Source organism: Camelus bactrianus, chromosome 29 (assembly GCF_048773025.1).
Source record: "Camelus bactrianus isolate YW-2024 breed Bactrian camel chromosome 29, ASM4877302v1, whole genome shotgun sequence".
Lineage (NCBI taxonomy): Eukaryota > Metazoa > Chordata > Mammalia > Artiodactyla > Camelidae > Camelus > Camelus bactrianus.
In genome coordinates, this window is record NC_133567.1 from 8804521 (window position 1) to 8817244 (window position 12724).

A 12724-nucleotide genomic window follows, 5' to 3' on the forward strand; every position below is an offset into this window, starting at 1 on the left:
GATGTGCCACAGACATTCAATAAACATTGGATGATTGAAAAATCAATGAATGCCAATGAAATTATTTGCAGCAAAAGATTATTTACTCTTATTACTGCACTGAGTTGAACTACAGAAAAATAGCTAGATCCCTCTCCGAATGGGTTACTACATATTTGCAACCAAGTAGCTGATTCCATAGTCGATATAAAGAATATCATACCATGCGTAGGCCTTTCCTTGGTGCTGAAACGGTACCCACGGGGGCCCTAGGAGAAAAGACTGTGGATTTCAGAGATGTCAGTGAGTTTGGTGATAAAGGAGGAGGAGAAAAAAGATCAGCTAAATGTTAAATAATTAATATGAAATGTATGTGATCTCAAAATAGAGTAATCTGACTAGAACACAGTAAACCTGCAGAAAGGAAGCCTAATAATTACTGTTCACTTCCAGACAGTTCCTTGCATTGGATTCACATTGAGCTAAGGCTATCAGAATTAGAGGCAGCTGTATAATCCAGGCGCTGCGCAGCATACGGAATCAGACTGAGTGCTTGAGCGTCTGCACCCTAGGAAATTGATTTGACGACTATGTCAATTACTTCTGGCACCAAGCTTGCTGCGGGTTGCATTACAACTGCTCTTTTGGTCAGCTGCGACTGCTTCCCCATCCACGCCTATTGTTTTAGATTTATTTACTGCACCGGCAATCATAAATCATGGACCTTTTTCTATACCATCTGGAAACTCTGGTGTCGCTGTTTGGGTCACTTCTGATTACTTGCTCTTATTCCCAGCTACTGCTAAGGCCGATGTATCCTGAATTATGAAAGACTTCCGCCACAAGCTGACCTATTTGTGAGCAGCCTTTCAGCATCTACATATGTTTATTTTATCCAACACAGAGCTGGGTAAAATAAAAGTTGTCTTCCCCAACCCTCTAGGGATTTATTCCTTTACGTGAGATGCTGAATTTTTAAAGCTCACAATTTGCTTAACAATTTGCTTCCTAACCCTCTGTACATTTCCATTATTCTCACAAGGTCAAGTTTAACAGAATGATTATCACTTTTTCCTTGGTGCCGGGAATGTAATTTTCCCAATATTCGCACCCAATTTCAATCTCTACCAGAATATTCCATTTTGAGGCTAAAATTAGAGTGAAGGTTGTTACTTTGTTTTGTTTTAGTTTTTGTTTTGACTTTTTTGTTTGTTTGTTTTTGTTTTTTGTTTTTTGTTTTGTTTTTTTTTTTCAAATAGTGCTTAAATAATGAGGCAGACACACTTTTTGTCTTTCTGTATTCTGGTGTTCACGATCCTAAAAACTGGGGTTAATTACTCTACTGCTTTCCTAACAAACTCACCCAAAAACATCTTAGCAGTGTTCTTTTTCCAACCAAATGACGCTGACGCCTACCTGTATCGACAATGTCAGCAGATTACTTTCATTCTAAGCAGATGGTTCACTGGCAGTCCAGATCAAATCTGAAACTGTGCTATCAAGCAGTTTTTATCTAGAGGAGCAATTTGAATATTGGAATTTTGTTGAATTTCCCAGGCCACAGCTGCTTGCATCTGACATCTGCTTCAATTTTTTGAGCAGCCAATTTTTTTTTTTTCCTGGCAATCTCAAGGTTGAGTTTTGTAGGGCTGTGTTCATAGCTACTTAGTCCTCATCAAGGATCCTTCCCTCAGTGATAATCCACATTGCACATTGTAGAATCCTGACTGTTCTCTACTGCTCCTTTTTAACATCAAATGTCACCTTAACTCGGAGTAGGTGGATCTCCATTTTCCTACAACTTTTACCCGTACAAGAAACTTCAGGGCGGTAGAGTATAGCTCAGTGGTAGAGTGTGTGCTTAACATGCACGAGGTCCTGGGTTCAGTGCCCAGTACCTCCACCAGAAAGTAAAATAAAATAAACCTAATTACCTCCCCCCACCAAAACAAAAGCTTTTAAAAATTTTTAAAAATTAAAAAAAAATAGATTTCATTAACTGTTGGAATCACTATCAAACTGAAGGGAGACAAATGATGTATGTATCCTTGTTAGAATTTTCTTAAATAAGTCATTCAAGAGTCTTCAGTAGATGTAGGAACAGTACGTGATTTTCTCGTTACTCAAGGATCCTAGAGACGCTACAGGATATAAGGGTATTTGTTTTCTCCAAGACAAAGCCCAGTGAATGTGGTCTAATTAACTTTACATCTTGCTACATGAAAGCTACCATTTCACAACTTCGACAGTGGTGCCTGCTTGCATAATGTCATGTCAAATGACATCTGGTCATTTTCTGTTAAGCTAGCGATGCAATGCTCCAAAAAGACATGATGTTATCGAGGCAACACAGTAGATATTCGAAAAACTTCTTCCCTGTTTGTTGCTTCACCGTCACCCTTTCAAAATGCAGAGTGACACAACCAATGTGTCAACTAGTAAATTTGAGGTTTGAAGTGGTAAGACGTTTCAGCAATTGCTGGTTTCTAAATGATTTTTAATCTACCTATAAGGCCCAAAGATGCAGTGTTAGTTGTTATCATATTGTTGTATTTCCAGATCATCTAAGTAACAGACCTAGCAAGAAAGCAAAGAATAATATTACAAGAGCACCTGTGATTTGCTCTCTAAAGAACTTACAAAAAGCACACTATTTTCTCTTTGTTGTTGAAAGGATGAATATGAGTGTGCTGTGCTTTTGGTTTTAAAGAAAGATATAATAAAGGATGCTGTTGGCAAGGTGTGATATTACTTTAGACGTGTGCCTGCTACGTTCCCATCCCCCTCCAGTTCCTGCCTATTCACACAGCTAAGGAGAAGGGTGATGAAAAGTTTAACTGACTGGTGTTGTTTCTGGTCAAGAAGCTCCAGAAAGAGGGGACTCCTTGATCATTTCCTATGCACATTTGCAATTCTTCTCACTGGGCTTTTCAGAGCTAGTTAATGAGAGTATTTGCATCTAAGATTTCCATGTACAACAGGTCTTTACAATATATCAAGGTGAAAAGGAAAAAAATGCAATACAAGGCTGGTATTGAGGGGCGTCTAGTAATAAGATTTTATTTTAGATTTTCACTGTCAGAAAAAAGTGTGGAAAGCCAAGAAGATGAGGTGGTAGAGCAGAATTGTGAACATTAAAATGGGATATTCAAGTCAGAGTAAAGGCAGTGATTTCTCTAGTCTATTAGCAATAATAGTTGCTGTTGAATAGAAACTAATGGGAAGTGAAAGAACTTGTTTTCTGACACTGAGATGACTGAAAGCAAAACTTTTCTTTTGTTTGTCTTGCTTTGTTATAGGTTTACCAAAATAAAGAGGACTTTTTTTTTTTTGATTATTGGTAAAACTCAAAAGGAGCACCAGAGAACAGAAAAGTGAAGTCCATGAGTCAGAGAGACATCCGAGAAGCATGCATTATAATGCTGTTTAACCTTTTATTAAGATTGCTACTGTATGGCAATGCATAAAACAGTGGATATTGGGCTCATTACATCAATACTATCTTGGCACTTTCTGAGGTCACACCAGTCATCTTTTATTCATGTTGTCACGGGGAATGGAAGTTATGCTAATAGAGCTAGGTCAGGCACACAGAGGCATAAGGAGAGGTTGAACATAAATCCCAGGCAGCAGGTGCATCAGCCGTCAGGACTGAGGCAATGAAGCCGCACCAGACAAGGGCAGAAGGGCCCACTTTGAAACCATTGTCCTCTGTCCCTCAGATGACCAAATGGCAGGCAAATCCCATGTGACTCATTCATTCATTCATTCATTCTTGTCCACTAACAAAACAAAGATGGCAAAGTGGAGATAAGAGTTCTCATGTCAACGCTTCCCCAAATAAGGTGTGTCTGTGCCATTTATAGAATTTTTACCAGCCAGATTTGTGCCAGATTTCTATTCAGAGATATGAAAACCACAAAATATCATCATGCAGTTTTTAAAAATATTTAAACTTTGACTTACTCATCTTAAAAGTTACCATTATTTTGTTCTCTTTCCAGCTCTTCCTTTCAGTTCACCAATTTCTAACATCTCAGCTAAATAAAGCTTGACTTATTTTGTCTATGGCCTGTTTTCCATTATCTTGTGTTGTGATAAACGACTGAGATATCATTCAAAAGGAGACATTTTAATGGGTTTTGCAAGGGTATTATTTCCTTGTAGGGTATTACTCTGTCCTTAAAAGAACATATTGTCTATGATAAATTCATATTTGTAAAGATTTATTTTAGTAAACTTTTAAATAATTGAAAGAAATGAAAGAATTTGCCTCCAAAAATGACTACTTTTCTGAATTTATACAAATCATATTTTTATATGTCTTACTAAACACAGCTAACAACACCATGTGTGCTTGTTACATGTGAGTCTATTTAACTGGTGGGGTAAAACATGTGTCCTTTTCCTTAAAAGATTATTACACATTCAGAAATAATCAAACCTTTATTTCTAATTTGAAAACTAAAGGCTTAATGATTTAATTTTAAAAGATACTTTAAACAGAGCAACTGGTCCCTTAAAATATTCTGCAGACCACTATGTATTAATAATTTGTGAAATAAATTAATGTTAGAGGTGGTGATAAACTCAGTGTATGTGTTGCTCTTATCATTTATAATGAGTCTAAATAAAATGCCAATGAGTATGGAATGTATATGGGAACCAATGCTGATAATGACAAAGCCAAGCTTGTCAACAACAGTGTTAAAACCAATGTGCTTAATTTAAAAAGTGAAGTCAATTAAAGTCAAAATAACAGTGCAGCATGTACAAATGTTGGAATAATCATTAGGCCTTGCTGAATAATGGAAGAGTATAGAATTTTTTTAATGGAACAGCAGGGGTGATACATTACACAAAGCAAAAATCTACAACAATATGACAATCAAATTACTTCAGCCCCATTAGGCAGGTGCAGAGGAATAATTAACATGAATTTTTCCAATGAAAAGGAAGAAAAATTAAACTTTTTTCCCTCTAATAATACTAACATTTACACCCCTATCCACTCTACATTTAGAATTTTAGAATGATAACCTATGACGGCAAAAATGTATGATTTTTTAAAAATTAGAGTTTAATAGTCAAAGGAGATTTATGTTTACTCCATACAAACTGAGCAATATAGGAAAAGATATATATGGAACTTTTGTGGTACAATGCTAATGTTTTAAATGTACTTTGCCTGTATGCATTGCTTTTGATTTTTAGGGCTTAAAAACAAAATAATAAAGGATTTGCACTAGTTTCTGACTGTCTAATCTAATTCGGAGATAAAAGGCAACCCACAAAGCTCTAGGCAATATTTGTTATCTTATTTCCAGCTCAAATTCAAAACAAATTGTGACCTCCAGTTTAGAGTGAGGAGTCTGCTCAGTAAAATGCCAATAGAAATGAAAGGAACTTCACATTTCTTCATGAAGGGCAAAGAGTTTAAGATCTCTTTGTTACTTTCCCTGACAAAAATATTATCCTGTTTTAAAACAGTTGTGATAAAAATCTTACTCTTTCATTTACTTCCATTGGGAACCATTTAATTTATACCAAGATAAATGTCTATGTACTTAAAGGGCTGAAACTTTCTATTTCTTTCCTCACCATCAAGAAATTAAAAACTGAAAACCTCTCATCCTCAGATGACCTCTTCAGTTTAGATAGATCTAAATCAACTGATACGTGTGGAAGCTTTCGTAGGAGAGGTGGCTTAGTTTAGAAAAGATAATTGTTTGCCCTTATAGGCGGTCTTTAATCTTGAGGCTGGAAGTACTTTACTGGCAAGTTCTCATTAATCCCTATTTAGCTTCTAAGTAAGTTCTACCTTCTGCATTTTGAAGAAAGAGGCACCAAATTCCTCCAGACTCAGAAGGTACAAAAGTTCTCCTGAAGGTCGTCTGTAGAATCAGTGGAAGGAACAGTGCCGTCCCACTGATTCTTCTGTTGCAAAATTCTGTCAGTTGCTGGCTAGACATGTCACTTATGCCAAGGGGAGGGTGGACATGGTTGACACCGTGAAGTGAAAATCATTGCTCTATGGTAGTCATTACTTTATAATTCCAAAACCACCTTTCTGTATTTTATCTCATCGGCCACTATGAGTAGAATTATTGAAGTAGAAAAGTGAAAAGAAACAAAAAAATTAGTTTGGCCCTATTTTTACTAGGAGAAACAAAGAATCTCACAGGAAATCTTCAATTCCCAGGTATTACCAATTCTCAATTATCCAAAATCTGAGGCTTGAATTGGTATACTACCAAGGGATTTTATACATAAGAAAGTTTAGCCTTAATGTGAGAAGTGCAGTCAAGTATTTTCCCATGTGGTCTGGAACTGAAAGTACAGAGTATGGAATTTCTAGTTGGGCTTTTGGTTAAAATAGTTCTTTCTTCATCTCCTAGCATACAACTCAGCAAAATGTCAGAATAAAAATGTTTAGACAACTTGAAATGATAGTCAACCTTCTCAATTTATGAGAGAGAGCAATGGCATGGTGAAATAGAATACTGTTAAAGAAAAGATCATCTTTTTTAATAACAGGTCAACAAGAATGGACTGGGTCTAACATACAGACACATAATACATTTTAACATGCAAAGTATTAACATCCAAAATTAATTCTATCTTTTAAAACATAAGTCTAAAATAGCATATAAAAACATAGATAGGTATTTATAAGAGCTGAAATAAGCTGAGGGGTTTAGAATAACCAGGTCTAAATAGAATTATATCTATTGATGGTTTGTGGTTTGACCTGGCGGAGTGAAACAAGACACATAGAATTCAGTTGTGTAAGATCATAAAATTGAACATGTGAGGACTGTGTGGGAGAACAAGTTAATAAGAAATGGCTACACTGCAGACTTTGCTACAGATATACTGATAGATTGAAAGACTAGAATTCTAATCCATGTGTATATCCTAAAGAAATGTGGCAATTTCTCTCTTAGAAATTTTCAATGGCTTTCAAGAAGGTAATGTTCTAGTATATTATGTTATTTTGAAAGCATCAAGTGAACATAAACAAGGATGATACCATGACCAACTAACCTCTTTACAGCATCATAGAATCAAGCTTAAACCAGAAGCTAATAGACACCTTCCCAAAGATTCAAGTATTGCCCACTTCTTTGGGCAACCTCAAATTTCTATTAAAATTTCAATGCTCAGTGTAACCTTTGAAATACTCTATTTATTATCAAAAATTAATTCACGTTTGTATTTTTTCAAATCAGTGTGTCTTTGAAATATGCACATTTTTGATTAGCACTGTGATTTTTTTTTTCCCCACGTACTCTAAAATCTTAACATGGTCACTATATGTGAATATATAAGAAGGAAGTGTTCATTTGATGAAGAGGAAAGTTTGAAAGAAAAAGAAGTCAGAACATATTAGGGACATTTATTTTAAAAAATCAGCTCAAAAGAACATTTATCTATTGAGATTGGATACTTTTAATTTCCTCAGAGGGGAAAAAGTAAATATGACAGTAGCAGATCCCATATGTAATTTCAGCGGTAACTCTGCTGGACAGTTCCATGCAAATCCAGGACCAGGACCATAGGATCCCTACAACAAGAAAATCTTGTGTTTTCAATTTTTGCCCCATCATCGTTTCCAAATTAAGGCATTTAATTTTCATAACAGATCTGTGGAGAAGGAACTAACATCATCCTCCTTTTATAAGTAAGAAATGAAAGGTTAAGTAACTTACTAAAGGTTTGTAGAACAAGTATATTATGAAGCTGGAATTTCTACCCAGTAAATGATACAGCTGGCATTTCAACCGATCTCTAGAGATTGCATGACAGTAGAACCTCCTCTCCTGATTCAGTATATATTGTCTTTCCTACAAATAGATAAACCATTTTATTTTTCCAAAAGACCCTTGTTTAAAGAAAACACTCAGATTTTGGCATAATGAGGTCCCACAATAACTTCTCTCCCTCAGTGCCTACCATATTATATCTTGGTGGGCTTTATAATCCATACAATACTTTATGATGTTGAATTAGCATTTATTTTAAATTGTTGCCTATCAGTTCACCATAAGTAGATAGCATTGCATATATTAAAAATGAGAGATTTAGATGTGTTTATTGATTTTAACTCCATTTTTCCATGGCTGTCATCAAGAATTTTTTTTTATTATAACAAAGCAGGCTGAAAATAATATGAGACATAGGTATACAGAAACTTAAAAGTTCATTTTTAATCTTCTATTTTTGGCTTTCCTTCAACTTTTGCAGGATGTGGAAAGAAAAGCAGTCTTTGTAGTGACAAAGCTGACCAATGTACCCTTGGGGAAAAGACTCATTTTCTTCAAGACTGAAAAAGGCAGATTTTGACACTTTAACTATAGGTGTAAAATTTATAATTAACCTCTAGAAATGAGCTTTACTCTCTGATCAGTGATAGTGGGATACACTGCACAATATTGACTATGGCATAGCTATATATACCAACACATCCATCCTTTTTTTAATTTGATATTGAAATCAAAAGGGACTTAAGTAATATGTAAGGTCTAATTACTTAGAGCTGCAAATGTGTAAGTCAATAATGACAGAAAGTAGTTTTTACTTTTAGCTTAAATCTATAAATCCTTTTTTACTAATTCAGACACTAAAATAAAAAAAAAAAAACCCTTTGTGCAATTCTTCAAAAATGTATTTCAAAGTTACAAAGTTCAGGGAAAAACATATTATAAATGAACCATAGATTTCAAAATATCATGGAAAGATTATTTTTGTTCAGATCAGATTTATTTCAGTTCAAAGTGATATTTAGAATTCTTATCTACACTAAAAAATATCCAGTGAATATATATAGTTTCAATGCTTGAGAAAAAATCTTCTTACAGTATTTCAATACTGAACTACCAGGTTCAATGGATTTGAGTTTGAAATCCAAAAATTGTAGAATAATATGTATGTAAAAAAATAAGTTCCAAGAAAAAAAAAATCCAGCAATGAATTGAAAAGCTACTGCATCATGTTCAAAAGGAAATTCAAGGATGATTTACCCTTCATTTTTTGGATTTAGCCTATTTATCTCTAGCTCATTTTTCTATAGTGCTGTCTCTAATAACTTGATGTGTATTCTTGGAGTATTAGTGTTTAGATAAATTAAATTAGATAAACATATATTCTATGTGAACAGATCATTCACAAAAGAGAAAATCAAATTGTCTAATAAACACTAAAGAATGATAACCCTCTCTAGTAATGAAAACATGAAAATAATGCAGCAATGACAAACCACTTTTTGCTCACTAGTTTAGGAAAAATGAAAAAGAAGGATGATATTGATTGCTTATCAAGATGCATGGAAGCAGTTTTATCATGTACTGCTGATCAGAGTGTGAACTGTCACACCTTTCCCAAGAATTTAGACAATTTTTTTATTAAAATGTAAAATATACATGTCCAATCCAAGAGAAAAAGTAAAAAAAAAAAAAAATCAGCATTTCACAAACGGGGAGCACTGAATATTAAATAAACTTGTGAAATAGTGCTGGAAATACAAATAGGAAAAATCATTTTAGAGAACAATTTGACAAGTGTTCAGTAAAATTGAGTGTGTACATATAATTTCACTTTTGTGTATGGATTAGAAAAATCTGAACAAAATCACAAAAGGGTGGTGTAATAGTTAATTTTATGTGTTAACTTGACTGGGCCACGGGGTGTCCAGAATTTTGATCAAATATTGTTCTGGTATGTCTGTGAGAATGTTTTTGGAAGAAATTAACATTTAAATTGTTCGACTGAGCAAAACAGATTTCCCTTCCTTATGTAAGTGGCCCTCATACGATCAATTGAAGGCCTGAATAAAACAAAAAGGCTAGCCCTCCCATGAGTAAGGGGGGATTTTCTGCCTAAATACATGAGCTAGGACATAAGCTCAGTCTTTCCTTGCCTTCACATCCACACCGTAATAAATTTCTTTCTCTCCCCTTCTTTTTCTTCCTCCTCCTCCTCCTCCTTCTTCTGGCCTTCTTCAGTTTCTCAAACATGACTTAAGGCTTTTCACTATTACCTTCACCTTGAGCTCTGGTCCCCCAGATTTCAATTGTGTGATTCCCTCATGTCCTTCTGGTGAGACCTCGCTCAACATCTTATCTGAAATTGCAGCCCAGCTCATCCCCTGCCAGCATTCCCAATCCACCTTACTCTGCTGTTTTCTTTTCTTTCTTTCATAGAACTTATTGCTTGCTAACATACAATTATTTATTGACTATCTCTCTTTAATGGTTTGTAGGCTCCACAAAGATATGGAATTTTGCTTTCTTTTTTCTTTCCAAGGGATTATATCTTCAATATGATAAAAAAAATTAGCAGTGAATAGAACTCTGTATTCAGTAAAACCATCTTTTCAGAATAAAGGCACAATAAAGGATCTTTCAGAAATGCAATAACTAACATAGCTGATGACTGTATTACTTTTTTAGGGCTAGTGTAACAAAGCCCCACCAACTGGGGTGGCTTAAAACAACACAAATTTCTTACAGTTTTGGAGCCTAGAAGTCCAAAATCAAGGTGTCAACAGGACTATGCTCCTCTGAAACCTTTAAGACAGAGTACTTTCTTGCATCTTCATAGCTTATGAAGGTTTTCTGGCAATCTTTGCTATTCTTTGGCTTGTAGGTACAGAACTTCCATCTCTGCCTTTATCAGCTCCTGGTGTTTCCCTCTCCTATCTGTCTGTGTCTCCTCTTCTTCCAGGAACATCAATCATATTGAATTAAGGGCTTATCCTACTCCAGTATAACTTCAACTTAACTAATCACATCTACAATGATGCTATTTCTAAATAAAATCACATTCTGAGGTACTGGTGGTTAGGTCTTCAAAACACCTTTGGGAGGGACACAATTCAACCTACATCAACTGCCAAATTTTGTCTAAATTATGTAATTTAGGAAGAAGAAGATGAAAACAATGGTAGAGTATTTGAGATGCAAGAAGAAATGAAGTGTAAATAAAAATTTTTGAGTGCAAACAAAAACATAACAATACAGAACTGAAATCCTAGATAATAATAGGATGAGTCAGGAAAGGAATAGTTGGAGTTCAGATATCTTAACTATTATCTGGGAGAAAGAAAATATATTAATTAACCTTATATCTTGTTGAAGTAAATATGCCTGGATAAATGTGAGAATGGGCACATAAAATTACAAACAGAATGCATAACTTTCCACCTCCAGAGAAGAAAGCACTGGATAGAAGAGAAAAATTAACTAACTAACTCAATCCAAAAGAGGCAAAAAAAGAGCATAAGATATATAGATAATGGGGAAAGTAATTTTAAAAAGTGAAATCACCAAACTGTAACAGAAACGCATGTAAATGTGTCAATGATTACTATTGCTATAGGTGACCTAAAAGCTCTAGTTGGAAGACAAAAGATTGTTGAAGTAGAAAAATATAAGTAAAAGCCAGACATATTTTATATAAAAACAAAAGATCTTCCAATTTTATGTTATAAAATTCTGATTGGTAAATTTAAAATGACCAGAAAAGAACGCACCATTCATATTTCCCTGTATTTGTGGTCCTTGTAACAAATTTTGAAGGAGTCCCTGGAAAGTCCTGCTCAAGGATGCAAAGATATGAGTAATGATGTTATTAACACTGAATACATGGTACCAAGGAACTGGAGAGGCAAGAAGTTCTATATGGTCTTAAGAAAAACTTGTTCCAAAGAACATAGCATTTTGAATCATTCTACCTTTTTCTCCAAGTGGGAAATACGAAATTAGCCAGGGAATGGGTCTATGACAGTAAAGAAAAGGAACAATGATGCCTGTGTACCCCAAAGAATCTTCATGTGCACTGATAGGACATTAAAATACCTAAGTCGTTCTTCTGTGCCCATCATTCTAGAACTTTCTCCATAAATTACCATACCTCTCATGGGCCCATGAACTTCACAATACATTTTCTCACTAAAATGGTTTAATAGTCAAGGCCCCAAATTCTGCACATTCTAGGATCCTTCAAAACTCTACTGAAGGCACCCCTGGTCCCTTGAATCACTATTTACTCAACCACATCATTTGTCTGGAGTAGGAGAATTATCATTTCACATTTGAAATGTAGGAATGAAAGCAGAACACTTAACAACTTATCCAAAAATCATGGCACCCAACCTGGCAGTGTGACAAATTTTGTTAATATTCTATTGTTTCTTCTATTTTCAGATAGCTATTGAAGTAACTTTTTAATCTCAGGCATTAACTAAGAAAATAATATGGTATATTTTAGTAAAATGATACAAACTCCAGTGATGTATTTCTAAGAGTCACTGCCTGTCGAATCCCATACACAAGCGGGAGTCGATGGTCCTGAGTGTCAGCGCAGTTGGAAGCAGAAGCTATGGTGCAGAAAGAACTGCCAGACAAGTCTGAGATACAGTGGAGTGTGGAGAGTGGAGCCGTCAACCCTCTTCTTTTCTTTGCTCTGTAGGATCAAGAGGCACCTCTGTACCCCTAAGACCTTCCACTGCCAGTCGGGAAGAAACTTCCTGGAAAGTAGCAATGTTTGATACCTTTCTTCGTGTGAACCTTTTATGCCCTTTAAGATAATTCACCAGAATCAATGTATACCCACAAAAACTCAGATAAAATAGATGGCAATGTGCTACAATAAAATAACCATTGGTTTTGGAACCAGATAAATCTAGGTTTGAATCCTGGCTTTAGTCACTTACGAGCTGTGAAATCTTCAGCAAGTTATTTAA

The 12724-nt window shown here is 35.0% G+C and overlaps 1 long non-coding RNA gene across 1 annotated transcript in view; it reads right to left on the bottom strand.

The window, feature by feature from the left end:
• Positions 1–12724, bottom strand: part of LOC123613024 (uncharacterized) — a 485726-nt gene that overhangs the window by 37837 nt on the left and 435165 nt on the right. The gene's annotated exons all lie outside the window — the stretch shown is intronic.